We start from the raw sequence: 22,079 nt of genomic DNA, 5'->3' as shown, positions 1-22,079 counted from the left end.
GCATGAGTCAACTGTCATAAAATACTGCACAAACATGGACTACAAAACTACTGAAACAATGTGCTCTGAATAGATGAGTCTAACTTGGAGTTGTTTTGTTGCAATACCAGATGCTGTGTTGGATGAAAAAGAAACACCATGGAGGTGGTGGGATTATGGTGTGGGGCTGCTTTGCTGCCTCTGGCCCGGGCCAATATCATAATTTATTCAAACATGAATTCTATATTTTACCAGAGAGGAGAATGTGAAAAATCTGGAAATGAACCCAACATGGAACTTGCAACAGGACAATAATCCAAAACAAACAAACAAAGCTACAACAAAATGGCTCAAATAGAAGAGATTGTGTTATTGAGTGGCCAATGCATAGATTTCAAACATATCGAAATGCTCTGGGGGGAATTAAAATGTGCCTTGAATGATTGAAAGACCACGAACATGACACAGTGTAAACAGTACTGTAAAGAGTGGGCAAAGGCATAGCTGCAGGAAGATGTTTTGATTGGAGTGTTGCGGGTAATGGCTGAGTTGGGGAGTGATATTGAACAGCTATCTGAGGGATAGATTATGCGTGTCCAACTACCGTAGTGGGAAAGCTAAAAGTGCCTTCCTGACAACTGGCTGAGGCTTTGACCGGGACGGCAGCAGCACCCACAGCAGCCCTACTTCTATCAATGGGCAAAAATCCTTCCCAGTTTATTTGACTGATAAAGAAATTTAAAAGAAACAGCTTGCTACATTAATTAATTTCAGCTAAAGGCGGCAACACCAGCTATTGAAGCTGGGGGGGTGAGTTATTTTTTTACTTTCATAAAAATCTGTAGAAGTATTGAATAAATCATTGCAATTCATAATATTTCAGTGTCGTTTGTTAAATGAGCCTACCTTTATTTGTTAATGATGTTAAAGTGAAAATCACATATCTATGTGTCCAAATATGTTCTATAAAAAGACAACTTTCCAGTGGCTGTACTTTTTAACATAGACGTAAAACAGAATAAGAGATACATCATACTACTCCGGCTATCCACTGCGGAGTCCTTCTGTTTGACGTCACACGGTGAAAAACGGACAAATCTCCGCTCCACGCGCACTCACTAGTGTGGCTCTTCTCCCACTACACAGAAACTCGCTGGTCGGTGTCTCCTCCGCTCTTCCGAATCCAGTTCAAAGACTAAAACTAAATCGAATATCGGCTTCGAACTCTCTTGTCCTGAAAGTCTGTCCTTGAACACGTGTACTCTATTTTGCACTCTCTTTCTTACTCCTTTCGCTCTTTTACTTTCTCTCGCTCTCTCTTTCTCTCTCTGGAAGTTGGATTATGAGCGCAGCCGGTTCGTCAGGATATTGTCCGTTTTCCAGCCGTTCCACAGAAGATGACCGGTGGTACAACTGAGATAAGGAACAGCGAAAGGAGATCGATGCTACCAAAGGTAGGCAGCCTAGTAAACAACAATCATATAGCCTAGATATAGTGATAGTTAACATTTTATCTTTAGTTGTGAACCTACATGCATTTAATACATTTATGGATAATGTTGTTGGTAGGCCGATGTATAAGGGTCACACAATGGTTCACTGACATCCCCTCTGCCTGACGCGATGAATGTTTTTTCCCCAGTTATTGCTTATTTATTTACTTTCATGAGAGAGCATAAGAAAGAGACAGAGGTGAATGGCATGTATGAGTTAGAGAGAAATTGAGAGAGTTTGTGTGAGAATGACACTTCGGTCCTTTGCCTGGTTTATAGGCCCCTACTGCCCTAACCGTGCGCGCTGTTACAGTAGACCAGGGGTGGGCAATATTTTTCACTGGGGGGCCACAGATTACTTTTTTAACCAACATGTCTAAAAACACACAACATAGCTAACTCTGTTAACTTACATATTATATTTATGCATATTTATTTTCCATGCAACACCGTTTTCATAATTGAACTTAATTTACTTTAACAATTTTTTAAAATTATTTTCTGTAAACAACTGTTATTATGGCAGGCAAAGGCCTAAAAAAATCCCTTTATAGGGTTATTACTCAATAGAAATGTTGCAACACATATTTGCCTTAAAACTTAACTTTCAACTCAACAGAGTAAGCTACATTACATAAGGTATAGTGTTTAACAGTTATATTGGTATAATAGTTATTAAGGCAGACATAAGTCTATGAAATCACTTCTGAAGATTTTCACTCAAAGCAAATGTTGGTATAATTGCCGTCATCTAACTTCATACAGTATATTTTTTGTACTACGTGCTTTTAACAACAGCGATTCCAGCAGCCCAGACCCAAGAAATCAACTTTTAGGGCTTTGTATGGGCGTTGACAAGTGAGGTGAAATCAGGAGTCATTTATATAACTGTTGAAGCAGTGTGCGGTTCTGTTGAAGAAGTGTGCGGTTCTGTTGAAGCAGTGTGCGGTACTGCTGCAAGATGTTCATCAGTGAGGCTGCATCTGCACTTGGACTTGTTGAATTGTAGCATCGGGTGACAGTTTTTGTATTTCGCTGCATGCTTGCTCTGGAAGTGCCTCTGCAAACTGTACTCTTTATAGACTGTGACATTAGCTGCAAACTGTACTCTTTATAGACTGTGACATTTTAAGCAAGTTGCTTTACCTGCGACATCTACAAATAAATATTTTCCTGTCAATAGTTTTTTAAATACCCTGCTTTCGTTATCAACTTTTCTTAGGCTAATTTCCAGAGATCACCTGTCATCAATCATGTATAGTACGTACAAATTGTAACTTCCGCGCGTGGATTGTGGTGCTGGTCCCTACGTATCATAGCAACGCAAATACCTTGTTTCAAATGGTATTTTAAACAGACAGTATGATACTGCTGTACTTATTACTTGGAGTGCCACATTACTTTTAATTTGAAAAATAAATAAATATGCAACAGTAAATAAAGTAACGTAATCTGCGGACATCATCAGGTATTTTATATTATTTTAAAAGTTTTGGATCTATAGAATGACTCAACGGGCCGGTTCCGCCCCGGGGGCCTTATCTTGCCCAGGTCTGCAGTAGACGCATTGGTTTCTGGAGCAATGAACTAAATGCGCCTACTGCAATTATAGACTATGGTGAATTGTTAATTATTTTATCTTAACATGCCATTTTATAATGATATTGGATTCGTTTGAAGTCTGGGAAGCAACCACACAATTTCAGTGTCATTCATTTTTTTCCAACTGAAAACGATTTGTAACCAGTTCTGAAATGGCATTTATTAAGTTGTAAAGTTGTAATTCTCCATCCTGTTTCATGAACAATGAGCAAAGTCATACCAATTTTCAATAATACATTCTGTTAGGCTTATATAATAATTAAATGAAGTACAAAACACGTTTTTTTTCTGTTGCAGGCTAGTTAGAATGTGAATGTGAGATTTACGAGATTTAAACACAGCCCTCGGGCAATACAATTATGACATTTTACACGTTTTTATATCATTCTGTATGAGTTTGAAAGAAGGGCTGGGTAAATTAACATAGTCCTTTAGCCTCCTTATTTAGCTTCACTGTAATCATGCTAGTGCCAGCATGGAAACATATCAATTAGCATATTCCACTGCTAGCCAGTTGTTGCGCGACTCGATTCCCTGCTGCCGGCAGGAGACAGCGCGAGAGTGCACCTCGATCCGTACTGTGTATCAGGAGCTGTGAATATCTTAAGTCAACTTATATATATCCGCAATATTACGACTACGTAATGTATTCTTTTTCATTAATCCCATTGGCTTCCTAAGTTGTTGGCTGTTTTCTGTGTATTCAATTAGCTATTTGTTAACAATATATTATGAATCGTAAACCACATAAACCTTACTTTGCTGATGCTTTCTCTTCTGCTTCTTTAATATATTAATACACTTAATTAGATTTTACCTGGATATCCATAGTAATTAGAGTAATATATTCATTACCTCCACACACATCTGCTGTGAGTTGCGTCAGAGACGTAGCTACACATTTCAGAGATGTTCCTTGTTTGAACAGCTGCATTTCCCAGATGGTTAAAAGTGTGGCATCATGCAGGAAACCAAATCGGTTAATATGGTGTAAGTACGAAACATGAACCCATTAGTGCTAAAGTATTTCAATGCATAGAAACCTGACTGTTAAATGTACATATTGTGGAATATGCAGAGAGTGATAGAGAGAATGAGACTGAGGAAAACAGTGGAGAGATTGAGATAGGAAGATAGAGGGTTAAAAAGCAAGAATGAGAATAAAAAGTACTGCTGAGATGAGATGCCCACAGGACAGCCCAGCACCATGTCATGGGTGAACATATAGGAAATACCCCGGTCAGTTTCTATCAGTGTTAAGCCTACTTGGTATGCTTAATTGCCCGCAGTGGCTTACAATGCGAATACATTCACATGTTGTTCTGGGTTGTAGAACCTGCCACTAAAGCTGTTCCCAGTCAGACCCCTTGTTCCAACAGAGTGCACTACTTTTGACCAGGGCCATTTGGGGATTGTTTAAAAGCAGTGTACTATGCAGGGGAATAGTGTGCAGTAAACTGTCCACTTCTCCCCATATAGAAAGACAGTGCACTATATGCAGCTGACAGGCTTCGAAAAATAATGAATAGTTTACATGCCAATTATGTAATCATCAACTTCAATGGGGATGCAGTTCTATGTTATTATATTTCTATGGTTTCCATTATGTAGGCTTAACAGATTCAGTTCAGTGTTTGTCATTTTCGAGATATTTTAGCAAGAAAGCAAACATTTCAAAGTCTTTTCATGTTACCAGTGTATATGTTTGCTACGTTTCATTGTAATTCCCAATATCTCTGAAACTTCCTTGAAATGTGGGGTCACAACAAGGTGATCAGCCATTATTGTCAGCAAACTCTAGAGCAATTAGGGTTAACAGCCTTGCTAAAGGGCAGCACGATGCCTGGTAGAGGATTTAATTAGTCTGCCATTCTGTTGCTGGACCAGCACTCTTGTCCCATTGTGTAACATAAATCCACCAGTCAGATAAATCATCAAACCTACTTGAAATAACCAAAGAAGCAGTTGTTTGGTTTCCATGGTTTTTGGTTTCTCTGAGATCAGTGGGATACTGGAGAAGAGGGCTCGCTCTCTGGTATGTTATATTCTGTGTTTGGGATGTATCTGTTTTAGACTACCCTTTAACAGTAGATTTGGAAATTAATTTGGTGAGGGTTCTGCATTAACAATGCTGTTTCAATTAACATTCTTCCTGTCTCGTGTCCTTTCTCTTTCTCCCCTCCTCTCATTTGTCTTTCCCTCCCTTCGTCCTACTCACCCTATCACTCTCTCATTCGCTCTCTGTAGTCGTTCCAAAGTACTCCTAGTTTCCTTGCATGTTAGGCCCAGAGTTAAAAACCTCCTTGCATACGCAATGTTGAAAGCATATTTAAGACTTGTGTGACATACAATGAACTAACACCGTGTGACAGCAAGGAGAGGCAAATGAATCCCCCTTCAGGCTGTTCGGTTTGAGCCAAACTATCAGGTTGTCCCTTATTAATAAGAGAGTGATTTTTTTGTCAGCTATGTTAGGATGCTATGCCATTGTCAGCCTTTGTTTTCTGAATTGCTAGGGTGTTTGTGTGTTTGCGTGTGTTCATTCATTTGTGTACACATTCATATGCGCACAGTGTGTGTGTGTGTGTCTGTGTGTGTTTGTCTGTGTACACATCTTTACGAGGCTCTTCACTAGATAGAGTTTTTTATACGACGGAACTAAATTTCTAGGTCAGGGTTGGGAACTCAGAATTCACTGGACTAAACATGGTAAATGCAGGCAAATTGAACAATATGACAATACTATGTGAGTTAGGCAGTTACAGAACAAGGCTCCGAAGTAAACCTGTCATATGCATTTTTCTATGGAACCAGTCCAGACACCGGCCATCTTAACAAGAGGAACTCCTTCTGTATAAATACTGTTCATTGACTACAACTGTGCTTTCAACACCATAGTGGCCTTAAAGGTCATCGTTGAGCTGGGATACAAGGAACTGAAACCAGTTGGTGGCGAGGCAGGGGCAACCCCCCCCCGATCCCTACCCACAAGCCCCCATCTGTACCCCTTTGACCCATGGGTATTTGCCCTCCTATGAATCCCTCTCCATCGTCAAGTATGCTGAGGACACCAACAGTGGTTGGCCAGATCAACACCTTCGACTGCTCTGCTACTTGGGGAACTCTGGCTGTCAACTTTTATGGTCCCATAAAGTCTTGAGATGCTTGAATGCACTTTATGAGAATTTTGATTAGATTCAGGTTCTTGTAAAAGTCACTGTATTTTCCTTGAAGGGGTGTGAAGCGTTGAGCTTAAGGTTGTTAACGTTCCTTGACTCCGGAAGTCTTAGGCTACACTTACCAGGAGGCAGTACATTTATAGTGAGACAGGAGAGAGATGGGATGAGTCTAGAGTGAGTCAGGGGTGAATTAGTCCCCTGGCTGTTTGGGACAAATCCCAGATGGGCCAGCCCAGTGGGCCTCTCTAACTTTGTGTTTTGTCCATGATTATGATTATCTGGATAATAGCGAGGACCCAGAGGGGAAAAAGTGTGTTTCAAATACCATGGCCAATTTCTGGTACCATTCCGGACTGGAAATGTGTAAACAGTACTGGGTCTGGGGTTAGAATGTGGAAACCAGGTTAATATGACTCATCTTTATCATGGTCTTAATAATGTCTGATGCATTTGTAATCTTCAGTGGTATGATATTCTCAGCATTACCACAGTCATATCTATTTCCACTCAAGTGGTCATTATTTGCTGTTGAATGTCTGAGCAACCAGTCATCCGATATTTAACAATGATAAGAGGGAACAGCTCGTCATTCTATTATTTTTATTTTATTGAGTTAACTCATAGGATGAAATCACAATTTATATAATTTTGATTAATGGAAAAAGTATACCGATGTCTTTATTCAGTCTCATGCCAGTTGTAAAAGCGCACTTTCTCAAACCGTCGATACATATGTTTAACACTTTCAGAGAATGGGCTTAAACTTCATTCAAGTTAACTGATTGACTTTGACAGCCCTTGTCTAAATGCAGGGTTTGAAGAAACCTTTGGCAATCCGTTGACTGTCCTCTGTCCTGTGGTAACGGGGGAGGTGACGGGGGAGGTAACGGGGGAGGTGAGGAGACTGAGTTATGACGTTGGAGGGGAGGAAAACCGTTGGCATTATGTGTGTGTTCGGTGTACTGTTTGGGTCTCAATGTCTTTCTCCATCCTTTGATTTAGTATTTTGCCTAAATGATTTGATAATGTATTAATGTTTTGATTTCTTCTGTGTCCTGTCGGAAATATGTCTCTAATGCAGTGTTTCTTAATCCTGGTCCGCGGGACCCAAAGGGGTACGCGTTTTTGTTATTGTCCTAGCACTCACACACTCAAATTAAAGACTTGATGATAGGTTGATTACGTCAATCAGGTGTGTGAGTGGTTGGGCAACGTTTGAATCAGATGTGTGAGTGGTAGGGCAACATTTGAATCAGGTGTGTGAGTGGTAGGGCAACATTTGAATCAGGTGTGTGAGTGGTAGGGCAACCTTTGAATCAGGTGTGTGAGTGGTAGGGCAACATTTGAATCAGGTGTGTGAGTGGTAGGGCAACATTTGAATCAGGTGTGTGAGTGGTAGGGCAACATTTGAATCAGGTGTGTGAGTGGTAGGGCAACATTTGAATCAGGTGTGTGAGTGGTAGGGTAACTTTTGAATCAGGTGTGTGAGTGGTAGGGCAATGTTTGAATCAGGTGTGTGAGTGGTAGGGCAACATTTGAATCAGGTGTGTGAGTGGTAGGGCAACATTTGAATCAGGTGTGTGAGTGGTAGGGTAACATTTGAATCAGGTGTGTGAGTGGTAGGGTAACTTTTGAATCAGGTGTGTGAGTGGTAGGGTAACATTTGAATCAGGTGTGTGAGTGGTTGGGCAACATTTGAATCAGGTGTGTGAGTGGTAGGGCAACATTTGAATCAGGTGTGTGAGTGGTAGGGTAACATTTGAATCAGGTGTGTGAGTGGTAGGGCAACATTTGAATCAGGTGTGTGAGTGGTAGGGCAACATTTGAATCAGGTGTGTGAGTGGTAGGGCAACATTTGAATCAGGTGTGTGAGTGGTAGGGCAACATTTGAATCAGGTGTGTGAGTGGTAGGGCAACATTTGAATCAGGTGTGTGAGTGGTAGGGCAACATTTGAATCAGGTGTGTGAGTGGTAGGGCAACCTTTGAATCAGGTGTGTGAGTGGTAGGGCAACCTTTGAATCAGGTGTGTGAGTGGTAGGGCAACCTTTGAATCAGGTGCGTCAGTGCTTGGGCAAAAACAAAAACATGCACACCTTTGGGTCGGGACCAGGATTGAGAAACACTGCTCTAATGTGCTAACACAGTTATTGTGTTATTTTTTGGGCAGTGTGTACATAGCATGTCTTCTGTCAAGAGCCAGCTTTGCCTGTTGGCCTCTCTCAATATTAAGTGATTCTGTATATATAGTATCTCACAAAAGTGAGTACACCCCTCATATTTTAGCAAATATTTAATTATATCTTTTCATGTGACAACACTTAGGAAATGAAATTTTGCTACAATGTAAATTAGTGAGTGTACAGCTTGTATAACAGTGTAAATTTGCTGTCCCCTCAATATAACTCAACACACAGCCATTAATGTCTAAACCATTGGCAACAAAAGTGAGTACACACCTAAGTGAAAATGTCCAAATTGGACCCAATTAGCCATTTTCCCTCCCCGGTGTCATGTGACTCGTTTGTGTTACAAGGTCTCAGGTGTGAATGGGGAGCAGGTGTGTTAAATCTGGTGTTATCACTCTCACACTCCCTCATACTGGTCACTGGAAGCTCAACATGGCACCTAATGAGGAATGAATAATTTTTGCTCTACATAAAGATGGCCTAGGCTATAAGAAGATTGCCAAGACCCTGAAACTGAGCTGCAGCACGGTGGCCAAGACCATACAGCGGTTTAACAGGACAGGTTTCCACAAGGCCTTGCCATGGTCGACCAAAGAAGTTGAGTGCACGTGCTCAGCGTCATATCCAGAGGTTGTCTTTGGGAAATAGACGTATGAGTGCTGCCAGCATTGCTGCAGAGTTTGAAGGGGTGGGGGTCAGCCTTTCAGTGCTCAGCTTAAATATGACAGTGGTCATCTTGGAGGTGTTGTAGCTGAGGGGAAAAGTGATGGACTGGCCAAGCATGTTTCCGGACCTAAACCCTATTAGGCATCTGTGGGACGTCCTCAAATGGAAGGGGGAGGAGCACAAGGTCTCTAATATCCACCAGCTCTGTGATGTTGTCATGGAGGAGTGGAAGAGGACTCCAGTGGCAACCTGTGAAGTTCTGGTGAACTCCATGTCCAAGAGGATTAAGGCTGTGCTGGACAATAATGGTAGCCGCACAGAATATTCACTTAGGGGTGTACTTACTTTTGTTGCCAGCGATTTAGACATTAATGGCTGTATGTTGTGTTATTTTTAGGGGACAGTAAATGTTCACTGTTATACAAGCTGTACACTCACTACTTTACATTGTAGCAAAGTGTCATTTCTTCAGTGTTTCTTCACATGAACAGATATAATCAAATATTTACAAAAATGTGAGGGTTGTACTTTTCTTAATTTGGTGTCAGTCGCAATGGTCAGGTGTTCTGCCACTGGGTTCTTTTAGTTTTTGACAACGGTAGCAATTCCAATGTGTTCTGTTTGTTAGTTGATTCTTTCCATGTGGTAATTGGTTTTCTTTGTAAATGGTAGGGTTTAACTGTATTGCTGTCCTGAGTCTCTGTAGTGTCTTTCTGTATTTGTGAATAGAGCCCCAAGATCAGCTGGTTCGCGAGGCTTTACGCTTTGTTATGGAAGGGTTGCGAATCTCTTTATGAGTATGAGTGAAACGTAACGTATATTTTCTTCATTTTAATCATTTTGGATTTAGCTTTTTACATGATTCGGTAAAACTTGGGAGGTTTCCAAATTATGAATTCTTGGTTGGTAAGTGGAACCCAGGCCTCAGAACCATAGAAATCAAGAGTTATAACTAATTGGAATGTTTTAAGATTGATCATAAATGTTCTAAGTTGTTTTTGATTCTTTAAATGACCCTTCTTGCTCACACGTAGATTGTTTACATCCTTGTCAAAGTAACCCGTGTTGTTGAGGCCAAAGTACATGGGTGTACTTCTTTGTTTGCTCTAGGGCAATGCTGTCTAGGTTGAATTTATCTTTGAGGTTCTGGTATCTGGACTTTTTTTGAACCTTCATTATATTTCTTGTACTGTCAGGACCATGTCTGACAGGATTTGTCCCAAAACAATCTAGTGGCTGTAGGACATCCATGGTTGGGGACAGAAGCACTAGATAATATGCAGACAGTAGATATCAATAGAGTGAGGCTGGGAATTGTATGCCTCTGGTTCCATTGCAAAGTGTTGTATATATGTTTTATTTGCTTAAAATATTTTCACTTTATCAAATAATGGAATGTATGTTGATGATATTTTCCAGAGGTTTTTGAACTTAATCATTCTAAATATTGGGGAAGATGCCAGCAGTGAGAATAATGTTTAACATTTTAGGCATTGCTCATTTGAATATGTTGTCTGTACATTTCATAACTTCTTTAGTATAACATAATCAGCACAGGTATTTTTGAGTTCTAGTACTCTTTATGACCGGATTCTATGTTTTGTAGAGGAATCAGAGATTACTCTACAAAACAGTAATCAGATATTTGTTTTTGCCTTTGTTTGATTTTCTCATTATAGAGCAAAAAAAGTTAATCTTTAAAATTATTCATCTTAATTTTGGACAGCTAGCTCTACATTTTGTTTGTTGTTTTCCAGTGGTTCCCTGAAGTGACTTGATGCTATGGATTCTTCAATCAAACTGAGTAGCTTTCTGACATGTTGTTCTTTATTGTTTTTTTATGGATTTGTACCTTGGTGAAGGTACAAGATTTTTCTGGGTCTCAGTCTTTGGTTGGCTAGGTTTCTCAATTTAATTCTTAGGCCTTTGCACTTTTCATCAAACCAATGTCATTGTTAATTGTCTAAGGTTGTCTGGTTCACATTTTAAAATTTGATAGGGAAGCTGAAAGGTCACTTATGCTGTTTAGTCTTTCCACTGCCAAGTCCACACCTTCACTATAAAGTGAAACGTTTTGTCCAGGAAGTTGTCTAATCCTCTCTCTTTCTCTCCCTCCTCTGTCTCTCTCTTTTTGCTCTCTTTCTCTGGTTCTATATTTCTCTACTACTCTCTCTCTCTGCCTGCCTATCTCACACACTGGCTGGTTTCATAAGTGCCATCTGTAGCCGGGTGAAGTAGAGGCGATGGTGTGATGCTCTTGGATGGCCTCAATGCAAACGTCAAAAACAGCTAGAGTGTGAGTGTGTATGTGTGTGAGTGTGTGTGTGTCGAACGATTGGTGTGTACGTGTGTGTCTACGTGGGCATGTACATGCCCATATGTGTTGTCATGTGCGTGCATGCATCCAGAAAGAACTCAGCAGGACTCAGAATAGCTTTCTCTGTACAGTAGACTGTCAGACTTGGTTTTAACACTGATTAGGGAGAAGGAGAGAGAGAGCAGGGGGAGGAGAGAATGGAGTGAGGAAGCGGGGCGATGTGTAAATGCCAGAGGGATGATAGGTGAAGAGTGCAGGATACTGCTGGGGCCCCTGGGCCCAACGTGTTGCTCACGACACACTCTGTCACACGACACACTCTGCCACACGACACACTCTGCCACACAGACACATTCTGCCACACAGACACACCCTGTCACACAGACACACTCTGTCACACAGACACACGCTGTCACACAACACACTCTGCCACACAGACACACTCTGCCACACAGACACACTCTGCCACACAGACACACCCTGTCACACAGACACACTCTGTCACATGACACACTGCCACACAGACACACTCTGTCACACAGACACACCCTGTCACACGACACACTCTGTCACACAGACACACTGTCACACAGACACACCCTGTCACACAGACACACCCTGTCACACAGACACACTGTCACACAGACACACCCTGTCACACGACACACTCTGTCACACAGACACACCCTGTCACACAGACACACCCTGTCACACAGACACACCCTGTCACACAGACACACCCTGTCACACGACACACTCTGTCACCCAGACACACTGTCACACTGTCACACAGACACACTCATTCATACAGTATCATTGTGGGGACCCCAAAAAACTCCTGTTCGCCCTAGTTTGTGAGCCTTGACTCTAACAGCGAAACCTTGACACCACCTCTAACTGTCCCTGTTTCATAATGAGACCGTCTCAGTGGAGGCTGGTGTGTTTAGGAGGATGGGAGGCAGGCCGTACCGTGTCGTTGTGCATCACACTTTAGTCACACATTTCATTTTAAATCTGTCTTAAGAAAACCTCTTTTAACTGAAACATGTATTGAATGCATGTATTACTTATTACTTTATGTACTACTGTCTAACAGTTCTAGGTATTGCCTGCAGTTAAGCCTTTAGTACCTCTGTGCTGTTGTAGAGTTAATGTTATTATGGATTAACTCACACAGGGTCTTGTTGGTTTGCCTTACATCCTGACTTCCCTGCTGATGTTTAGTAGTGGTGTCTTTCTCCTCCTGCCCTCCTCAGCTTTGTGTGTGTGTGTGTTTCATAGAAGGGAATTAAAAGCACTGTCACGTAACTATGCAACAAGGCCTCTGACATCTTGGTCTACCAGCCACGTAGGAAGTTATATATAGAAGTCTGTCACTACGATTTAATCCAAGCCAAAATATGTTTCTCAAACAATACCTTCATTCCCAATAAGAAGTAAGAGGTTATTTTCCTCAATCTCCTTAAACAGTCTTTTAACCAAAATATCAGATGTGACGAAAAAAGTCAGCTGCCACTTTAAGGGTGAGAAGGTTAACATGGTGTCAGAGTCAGTGCCCTTATCGCTGTCAGAAAATATCTGTGCTTGAATCAGACGTTGCATTTGAAACTACTCAATAACATTAAATTATCACCAAACTTGTATACAAAACAACTTCTGTAATCCAGATACTTTGGATTAAGTCAGATTTAAGGAGATAAATATTCTCTAGCACAGGACTTCTAAAGAATATTATTTAATCGCATCATTCCAGTCTACAGCGGTTTGGCTGCCACTGCTGTGCACAGATATGTCCAGTTACTATACTAAATGACATACTTTCAAAACAGTTGGTAACGTACATATAGTCCTGCTTTAGACCACTGTGGTAACGTACATATAGTCCTGCTTTAGACCACTGTGGTAACGTACATATAGTCCTGCTTTAGACCACTGTGGTAACGTACATATAGTCCTGCTTTAGACCACTATGGTAACGTACATATAGTCCTGCTTTAGACCACTATGGTAACGTACATATAGTCCTGCTTTAGACCACTGTGGTAACGTATATATAGTCCTGCTTTAGACCACTGTGGTAACGTACATATAGTCCTGCTTTAGACCACTGTGGTAACGTACATATAGTCCTGCTTTAGACCACTGTGGTAACGTACATATAGTCCTGCTTTAGACCACTGTGGTAACGTACATATAGTCCTGCTTTAGACCACTGTGGTAACGTACATATAGTCCTGCTTTAGACCACTGTGGTAACGTATATATAGTCCTGCTTTAGACCACTGTGGTAACGTACATATAGTCCTGCTTTAGACCACTGTGGTAACGTACATATAGTCCTGCTTTAGACCACTGTGGTAACGTATATATAGTCCTGCTTTAGACCACTGTGGTAACGTACATATAGTCCTGCTTTAGACCACTGTGGTAACGTACATATAGTCCTGCTTTAGACCACTGTGGTAACGTACATATAGTCCTGCTTTAGACCACTATGGTAACGTACATATAGTCCTGCTTTAGACCACTGTGGTAACGTACATATAGTCCTGCTTTAGACCACTGTGGTAACGTACATATAGTCCTGCTTTAGACCACTGTGGTAACGTACATATAGTCCTGCTTTAGGCCACTGTGGTAACGTACATATAGTCCTGCTTTAGGCAGCTGTTTGATTATAAAAGGCAGGTGAAGCATTTACACGGTGTAGGGCCCTGTGTTAAGTGTGACTGCCTGGCAGTCGGAAAAGGACACATGGGTCTCTTTGGCCAAAAGGAATAATGATAACTGTCTGGCACTCTCAATCTGACTGCCTCAGTATGCTTGACAGTTTGTTCAGGCTATTGGTAAAATCACAGGCATATACAAAACACACACACACAATACTGATAAAAAATATGACAAAAACGTTTTATGAATTTGCATCTGATTTCATTAAGAGCGATTTCTGTACTCAGTGGTGAATCCTGGTCAAAACCTGTGCAAGCTCCTTGCAGTTACCCCTGTGCTTGTCTCATCGTAACCCCTGAAGGCCAATTCATGCATCCTCAAGAATGCAGTTGTGTCAATAAGCCATGTAAGAACATCCCTGTTTCATCATACCTTCTCACTTGGCACATTTGAGCTAGCTTGCTACCTGCCTATAGGTATCTACGTACATTATGTACAAACGTTATCAAAAGGCACAAACACAAAACAGTGTTCTAGAACAAAAGCTAATTATGGAATCTAATCAGTCATTCTTAATTTAATTGTATTTATCTAAACATGCTAAACTATCACCATCTCATTCTCTTTGTCCAGCTCACTCCACTCACACCTGCATACTGCTGTGTTCATTCTGTGCTCATTCATTCTGTGCAAAATGTCAGGTCACACTGTAACAGATCTGATAGGTTAGAGGACATCCTCCTCAATGCATAATAATTACTATCTATATCTATAGAAGGAATCTGGGACCAGTGAGTCTACACAATTCTTAAAGAGGGTAACATGACTTTAGGGATCTTCTTGCTGTTCTGTGGTTCTACCCTAGAGGGCGCTGTTTAGACTACTGAAGACTGCTACAAAATGTGTTTTTAATCTTAGATTAATCTAAGGAAGATAACTTTTTATTCCTATAATTTTTACCAGTCATGCTATCTCCCTGAGGAGCCTCCACTGGTCAGCGTATATCCAAATGTGTTTTCCTTATGCATGGTGAAATGTCTCCGTGAGGAGAAATCATCCTTATTTCACTCCACAACTACTCTTGCAGGAATTGATTGTCCTCGCAAGTGCAATAAAACATTTTAACACACACACCCACAACAAACACATTTGCCTTTCTATCCCTGTAGGGCCCTGAGACCTAACCCTAACCCAGGAATCCATGTTTCCTATTCTTTAGCCCTAAACCTACAGTAACCCTTAACCTCAATAACCTAACGTTTGTGCCTGAACTTAAACAAGCCCCAACGACGAACACTAAACGTAATTAACCAGTAATGCTTATACCTAAACCCAACCTCTGAGATGGAAATAAGAATCAAAAACCTTGCGGGGATCGATTGCTTAGGTTTTTCTATTTTCGTGAGGTCCCCACAAGTGCACAGAGATGTGGAGGACACACTCACACACCCACTGTCTTGAAATAAATAAAAAGGTATAACAGCAGGAAGCATTGAAACACAGCTTATTGAATTGACATTGACTTCCTCATTTTCACCAGCTCCACGGGCCCATGTGTGTGTGTGAATACGTGTGTGTGTGTGTGTGTGTGAATACGTGTGTGTGTGTGTGTGCACTAAGTGATTGTATTTTACACCTTCCAGGCATGTGTTGAGGTAAAACGATTAGCGTTAGAGTTCATGAAATCTTCTCAATGCACAAGCCACAGTGTGTGTGTGTGTGTGTGTCTCTGCACCAACACCATTGTCTGCTAGTCCTTGTGAAACACTGCTCCTCATCTCTCAGTGAAAATCTCATTACAATGTTGTTTAATAGGGCAATAGAATAAAAAACAGGCATGCCCAATGCGTGCACTGAGTTTAAACCTAAACCTCACCCTAACCCATAATTTAACCCTAAAAACCTTACCTAACTTTATCCCCTAAACGAAACCTTACTCTGACCCTAAATCTAACCCTAAAACTAACCCTAAATCTAACCACCCAATTTTATCCCTAATTTTCACTCTAATCCCTAAACCATGTGATGACCAGAGAATGTCCGCACACATTTCTGTCATTTTCACACACAAGAACATTTGCTTTGACATCCTATTTTCCCTTACCCCTGAACCAAACACAATTTTAACCCCCTAAGAACTGAGCTTTGATAATGTATGCATTTTTTATTTCTCTTAGCTATTTGGGATTAGTAGGACCTGATCAGTATGATATCTAAGCATGGTGCAGACAACTGTCCTCTAATAAGGACAACAGGTTTAAGTTAAGCAGAATGAAGGACATGGTGCAGGAAGCCTAAAACATAATGTCCTCATACACGGACACAGGGTCTCAGGAGGTTAAATGGCAATTTTAATTCTTAACTGAGTGTGTAGTGAGCATTTGGTAAAGATAAAAGATAAAGAGAGCCTTTGAAAATCATGAAGGCAAAGAAAATAATAGAGACAAGAGAGGAACTTGAACAGAGGGAATCATGGAAATATACTATGGTTTTAGCTTTGAAGTATAGAGGAGGTATTTTCCTTCATTGGGCTGCCAGTTGGCCGATCATTTTAGTGTGTCAGGTGAGTAACTGGAAGGCTGCTGGTTTGAAATCTGAGTTGCTAACATTGCTTATGATTTATATAGTCCCTGATGCAAGAGATATATAACTACCTTGTAAGAGTATCCTACCAGTAAACTTTTTAGGAGCTAGCTAAAATTAGCTAAACAGATAGCATATCATTTGCTAGCACAACACAGATTTTAAATACACTTTGATAACATTTCATTAAAAAGAAAACTACTAAGGTATTCTGGAGCCATTGTAAAAAGGGCGAAAATATAGGCAAATAGGTTAGCTATCTACAGTACTACTTACAGCTGCGATGACATGGGTGAACAGCTAGTAGCCTGTCTTTGACAGTTTGGCAGCTATTTTGATATTTGAGAGACTGATAGATTGCTGGGGAGTAAGGGGCAAAGCAGTAGGTGCAGGGCTCATTTTCTTTATTTTCCCTAAGTTATACTCCTTTAATAAACCTTGAATTTAGTTATTAAACCTCTGAAGTACAGAGTCGTTGTGCCCCTCATCATTATTCGTAATATTGGTCCTACTATTTGGTGGAAGTGGTGTTTCATTCAGAACCAATGATAGGACAAACTCAATGCAAAATCTGGTAACATGGGTGCATTACCAGATTATTTAAAACAGACTGCCTGGAAAAAAAATCTATTTAATTATATTGCATCTACTATATCTAGCTAGGCTTTGGGAATAATTGTGTTTTTTAATTGCTGAACAATTACTTGTTATTTTTATCAAGTTTTATCATCGTCAGTACGAAAATATATGAAATGACTTGCATGTATAAATACTTAGGGGTAATTAAAAGTCCCTGGGTCTCCCACAAGAGTGGCTATGTCTTTAACCACTACACCACTGTACTATACATTTGACCAGAGCTATAGCATCTCGACATTAGATCATTTTGTAACACATTAACATCACGCCAAGTTTTAATATTTCGCTAGTCACCATTAAGCATTGTGATAAACTGACTAACATTTTTTTGTAAGTTTACTTCCACCACAAATAGCATCTATGAACTACCTGCGTGAAGTTGGCCCCCCCCACCAACGCAAAACGTTGTCAAACTATGCTCGCTCGTTTATGCTGGTTTGTGCTGTAAAAAGTTTCGTTTGTGCTGCTTCCGTTTTTTAGATATTACAATAATATTTTTAGGTCAATCTGAGGTCAACCAGCCCCCCCACATTCTCCAAATTCACCCAAAATAGTCTCGATCGTTTGTGCTACGTTTGTGCTGGTTTGTGCCGGTAAAAGTTTCGTTTGTGCTGCGTTGGGTTTTAAAATATTCGACATTGAATTATAGACGATTACGTCACCAGCCCCCCCACATGCTCCAAATTCACCCAAAATAGTCTCATTGTGCTTCGCACAAACGAAGCACAAACGATCGAGACTATTTTGGGTGAATTTGGAGAATGTGGGGGGGCTGGTTGACCTCAGATTGACCTAAAAATATTATGTTAATATCTAAAAAACGGAAGCAGCACAAACAAAACTTTTTACAGCACAAACCAGCACAAACGAACGAGCATAGTTTGACGACGTTTTGCGTTGGTGGGGGGGCCAACTTCACGCAGGTCTATGAACTGTATGACATTTGCCACTGGCCGTTTTAACAGCTTATTAGCCAGTAATCAGCTTACTAGTATCTACTAACTTACTACTTGGAATAGTCATAAGAATTTAGAAATTGCTAGCAAGACTGAAGAATTTGACACAACCAAAGCTATTTTATGAGAAAAAAAAAATAGAATGACCTTGATACTATAACTATCAATATAAGTGATGATAACTGACTTTTTCATCTAGTGAAAACCCCTACTCTTTTACTGCCCAAGGGGTCTAGCCTATAGTACCCCAAAAATAATGCACAGATGCGTATTTTGGAAATCCACCAGAAATAGTCACAATATAAATAGTTTTATTTTAGGCTTACTATACCATGGCTGCTGAAGGTAGTAGCCAGCAAAGTTTTTGTCTATCCTGACTCAAAAAGCATGGACAGATGCGTAAACCAGAAATAGTCGCAATATAACCGTGAACAGTTTTTTTAGGCTTACTATAAAGCAGCTACTGAAGGTTGTAGCCAGCAAAGTGTTTGTCTATCCGGAACAAATCCTAATGCATCATTTTCTTTGACTGTGATGAAATTCGAATGCAGGACTTGGTTGCAGGTCCGCATCTCTAACCACGACGCTATTGAACAAGGGGCAGTCAGTCAGTCTCACTCACTCAGTAAGAGACATTTGCTCTTTTTGGCCAGCTCCACTTATGCGTTCTGGCAAAACAAATTGTAGTAATTGAATGAATACATTTACAGTCACAACTGGCTGACTTGTGCTTGGATAAATGATTTGGCTAGCTAGCTACATACGAATCATTAGCAGACTGTTGTATTGTGTTGTGGCTTTATGCTTTCGTTGCGAACTTGGGGCAGGGTTAGTTCTTCTCCTGGACTCTTACTTGCACTATTTTTGTTTTTCATCAAATTTGCTAAACATTTATACAAATACTTTTTGCATTGTCCTTATTGGGTATTGTCAGGAGATTGATGAAGAACAAAGTCCGTTCAATCAATTTTAGAATGTGGCAAACGTGGAAAACGTGAAGGGATCTGAATCCTTTCTAAATGCACTGTTTATCTACTTTTTGCATGACTCAAATGTTCTGAGAACCCCAGGAAGAGCAGCCACTGTCTCGCCCAAACAATGTGGAACCTAATACATATTTTAAAGCATGTCTCTGCCTTTCTTAAAGGCAGAGACATAGCACATCCCATCCTTTAGAAGCTTTCTACTTAACTGAAGTCCCAAATTCAATTGTTTGAGGATTATAATTGTGCCTGTGCATTTCTGATCAGGGCTTTAAAGACAAGCACTAGGGGTGTGGTCAGTGGAGGCTCTGGGTCTGATCCATCTGGCCCTTAGGATAATCATGTGAGTAGAATTTAAAGGGATCTGCCTGCTGTGAGGGTAGTGTTGGGGTATTTGAGCATGTTGAGATTCTGTGGTGTGTGTTTGTGTGGTGTTTTCCCAAACTGAGCTTGTGTGTATTTAAATATAATTACAGGCATTTCAATTAGTGTATTTAATGGGAACTGTATTTCTTTTTAATTTCATTACTGTTTAGTAAATGTATTTAAAATTATCTAAATTGGGACAGTACAAATAAAGTGTTAAAAAATAATATATAATTAAATGCTAATAAAGTTCACAGTAAAGAACTTTAATGCACCCAATTTAGATAATAGGTATGAGTGTAGGTATGAGTGTGTTGTGTCTGGGTGGGTGGGTGTAGGTATGAGTGTGTTGTGTCTGGGTGCGTGGGTGTAGGTATGAGTGTGTTGTGTCTGGGTGGGTGGGTGTAGGTATGAGTGTGTTGTGTCTGGGTGGGTGGGTGGGTGTAGGTATGAGTGTGTTGTGTCTGGGTGGGTGGGTGTAGGTATGAGTGTGTTGTGTCTGGGTGGGTGGGTGTAGGTATGAGTGTGTTGTGTCTGGGTGGGTGGGTGTAGGTATGAGTGTGTTGTGTCTGGGTGGGTGGGTGGGTGTAGGTATGAGTGTGTTGTGTCTGGGTAGGTATGAGTGTGTTGTGTCTGGGTGGGTGGGTGGGTGTAGGTATGAGTGTGTTGTGTCTGGGTGGGTGGGTGGGTGTAGGTATGAGTGTGGTGTGTCTGGGTGGGTGGGTGGGTGTAGGTATGAGTGTGTTGTGTCTGGGTGGGTGGGTGGGTGTAGGTATGAGTGTGTTGTGTCTGGGTGGGTGGGTGGGTGTAGGTATGAGTGTGTTGTGTCTGGGTGGGTGTAGGTATGAGTGTGTTGTGTCTGGGTGGGTGGGTGGGTGTAGGTATGAGTGTGTTGTGTCTGGGTGGGTGTAGGTATGAGTGTGTTGTGTCTGGGTGGGTGTAGGTATGAGTGTGTTGTGTCTGGGTGGGTGTAAGTATGAGTGTGTTGTGTCTGGGTGGGTGTAGGTATGAGTGTGTTGTGTCTGGGTGGGTGTAGGTATGAGTGTGTTGTGTCTGGGTGGGTGTAAGTATGAGTGTGTTGTGTCTGGGTGGGTGTAGGTATGAGTGTGTTTGTCTGCGTTTGATCTCCTTCTTGCTAGTTCACCATGTTTGGTACCATGGCTCTGTTTTGAAATAACATCTTTTGGCTTTGTTTAGTGCTGAAGTAACTTTCCCTGAATCCCTAAGTTTTCAATAAATCCTGTTTGGATGTTTCAGGGTTTCCTGCTTATTCCCCCCTGATTCTAGAAATCCTTTATTAGTGTTCTCTGGAAAACATTTTTTTTTTTTGAAAAGGTATAGTTTATTGTAACCCTAACCCTGGTCAGAAAATGTGAGAATTTGGCAGAATTTGTGGGGGGATAAAATTGCAGATAAAAAGCCCAGCCTTTACTTCAAAAGACTGACTCTGTCCTTTTTAAAATAAAGCACACCCATGTCCTTCTTAAGCCACCCACTTAACTGAAGTCCCACATGAAATGGTCTCAGGATTGTGCCTGGGCATCTCTGATCAGAGCTTAACTGAGGATATACTGTGTGTGAGAGATGTCAGAGGATCAGTTGTACTCCTTTGGTGCTTTAAAAGACATCCTGGGTTTAATATAAAGCTAACTACTTCCATATACATACTTATATATGTCTACTCTTAACATATATTTAAAATTTACAGTATGTCATTTACACAGCACTACTAATTATGAAAAGCCGTTTTTAGAGTCTTTATTCCTGTAATCTAGATTTATTTGATAATTAGAGTCCCGAAAGGCATATTTATCAATTATGCTCTACATGAATCCCACTTGAAGACACTTAATGTGTCCAAAATGTCACCCTTACCCTAACTCTCCCAAGAGGTTCTGATGAAATGTAGGGCACTACAGACTGTAGGGATTAGGATGCAATTACGGTACGGACGGAAATAAAGCAACTCTTAACAAGGCAGTAATACAGCCTATTAGATTTTATTAGATACTAGTGCTAACAGATGGATGTGATATAGTTCACTATGCTAAGGCATTCATGACCAGCATATATTATCTATTGCTGGGGTCTGGTGAGTAGAAGACTGCCCATACTGTAGTAATAGCTGGACTTGAGGAAGTGGAGTCAAACAAATGAAAACCATGATGTGTGTGATACAAAGAGAAGTAAAGAAGCGTCCTTGTACAAAACATGTCCCATTATGAAGTCTTCATCAAGTGGGCATCAAAATCATCTGCCAGTATAATGCTACCTGGTGTTACCTCACTAGCAAAGATAGATTGAAAGTTCCAGCCCAGTTAAAGTAAGAAGAAAATCAGGGGTTCTCCAAGAAGGATTTCTTAGAAATGCACACATTTTTGAGAAAGAAGAGTTAGGCCACCGTATTTCAATGACACAATGAGATGGTTCTGAATAAATAGCGGAATGGCAGAATACTG

At 40.8% G+C, this 22,079-nt stretch overlaps 1 protein-coding gene across 2 annotated transcripts in view; it reads left to right on the top strand.

The window, feature by feature from the left end:
- The first annotated feature begins 1,111 nt into the window (after positions 1-1,111).
- The window catches only part of gcgra (glucagon receptor a), a 114,030-nt gene continuing 93,062 nt past the window's right edge, over positions 1,112-22,079 (top strand). For both annotated transcript variants that reach the window (XM_020050794.3, XM_020050795.3), the window contains exon 1: positions 1,112-1,433. The gene's annotated coding sequence lies outside the window, so the exon portion shown is untranslated. The remainder of the gene's footprint in view (positions 1,434-22,079) is intronic.

This window comes from Esox lucius, chromosome 11 (genome assembly GCF_011004845.1).
Source record: "Esox lucius isolate fEsoLuc1 chromosome 11, fEsoLuc1.pri, whole genome shotgun sequence".
NCBI lineage: Eukaryota > Metazoa > Chordata > Actinopteri > Esociformes > Esocidae > Esox > Esox lucius.
Note: the sequence above shows the minus strand (reverse complement) of the source record. Positions and strands in the feature narration are given on the sequence as shown.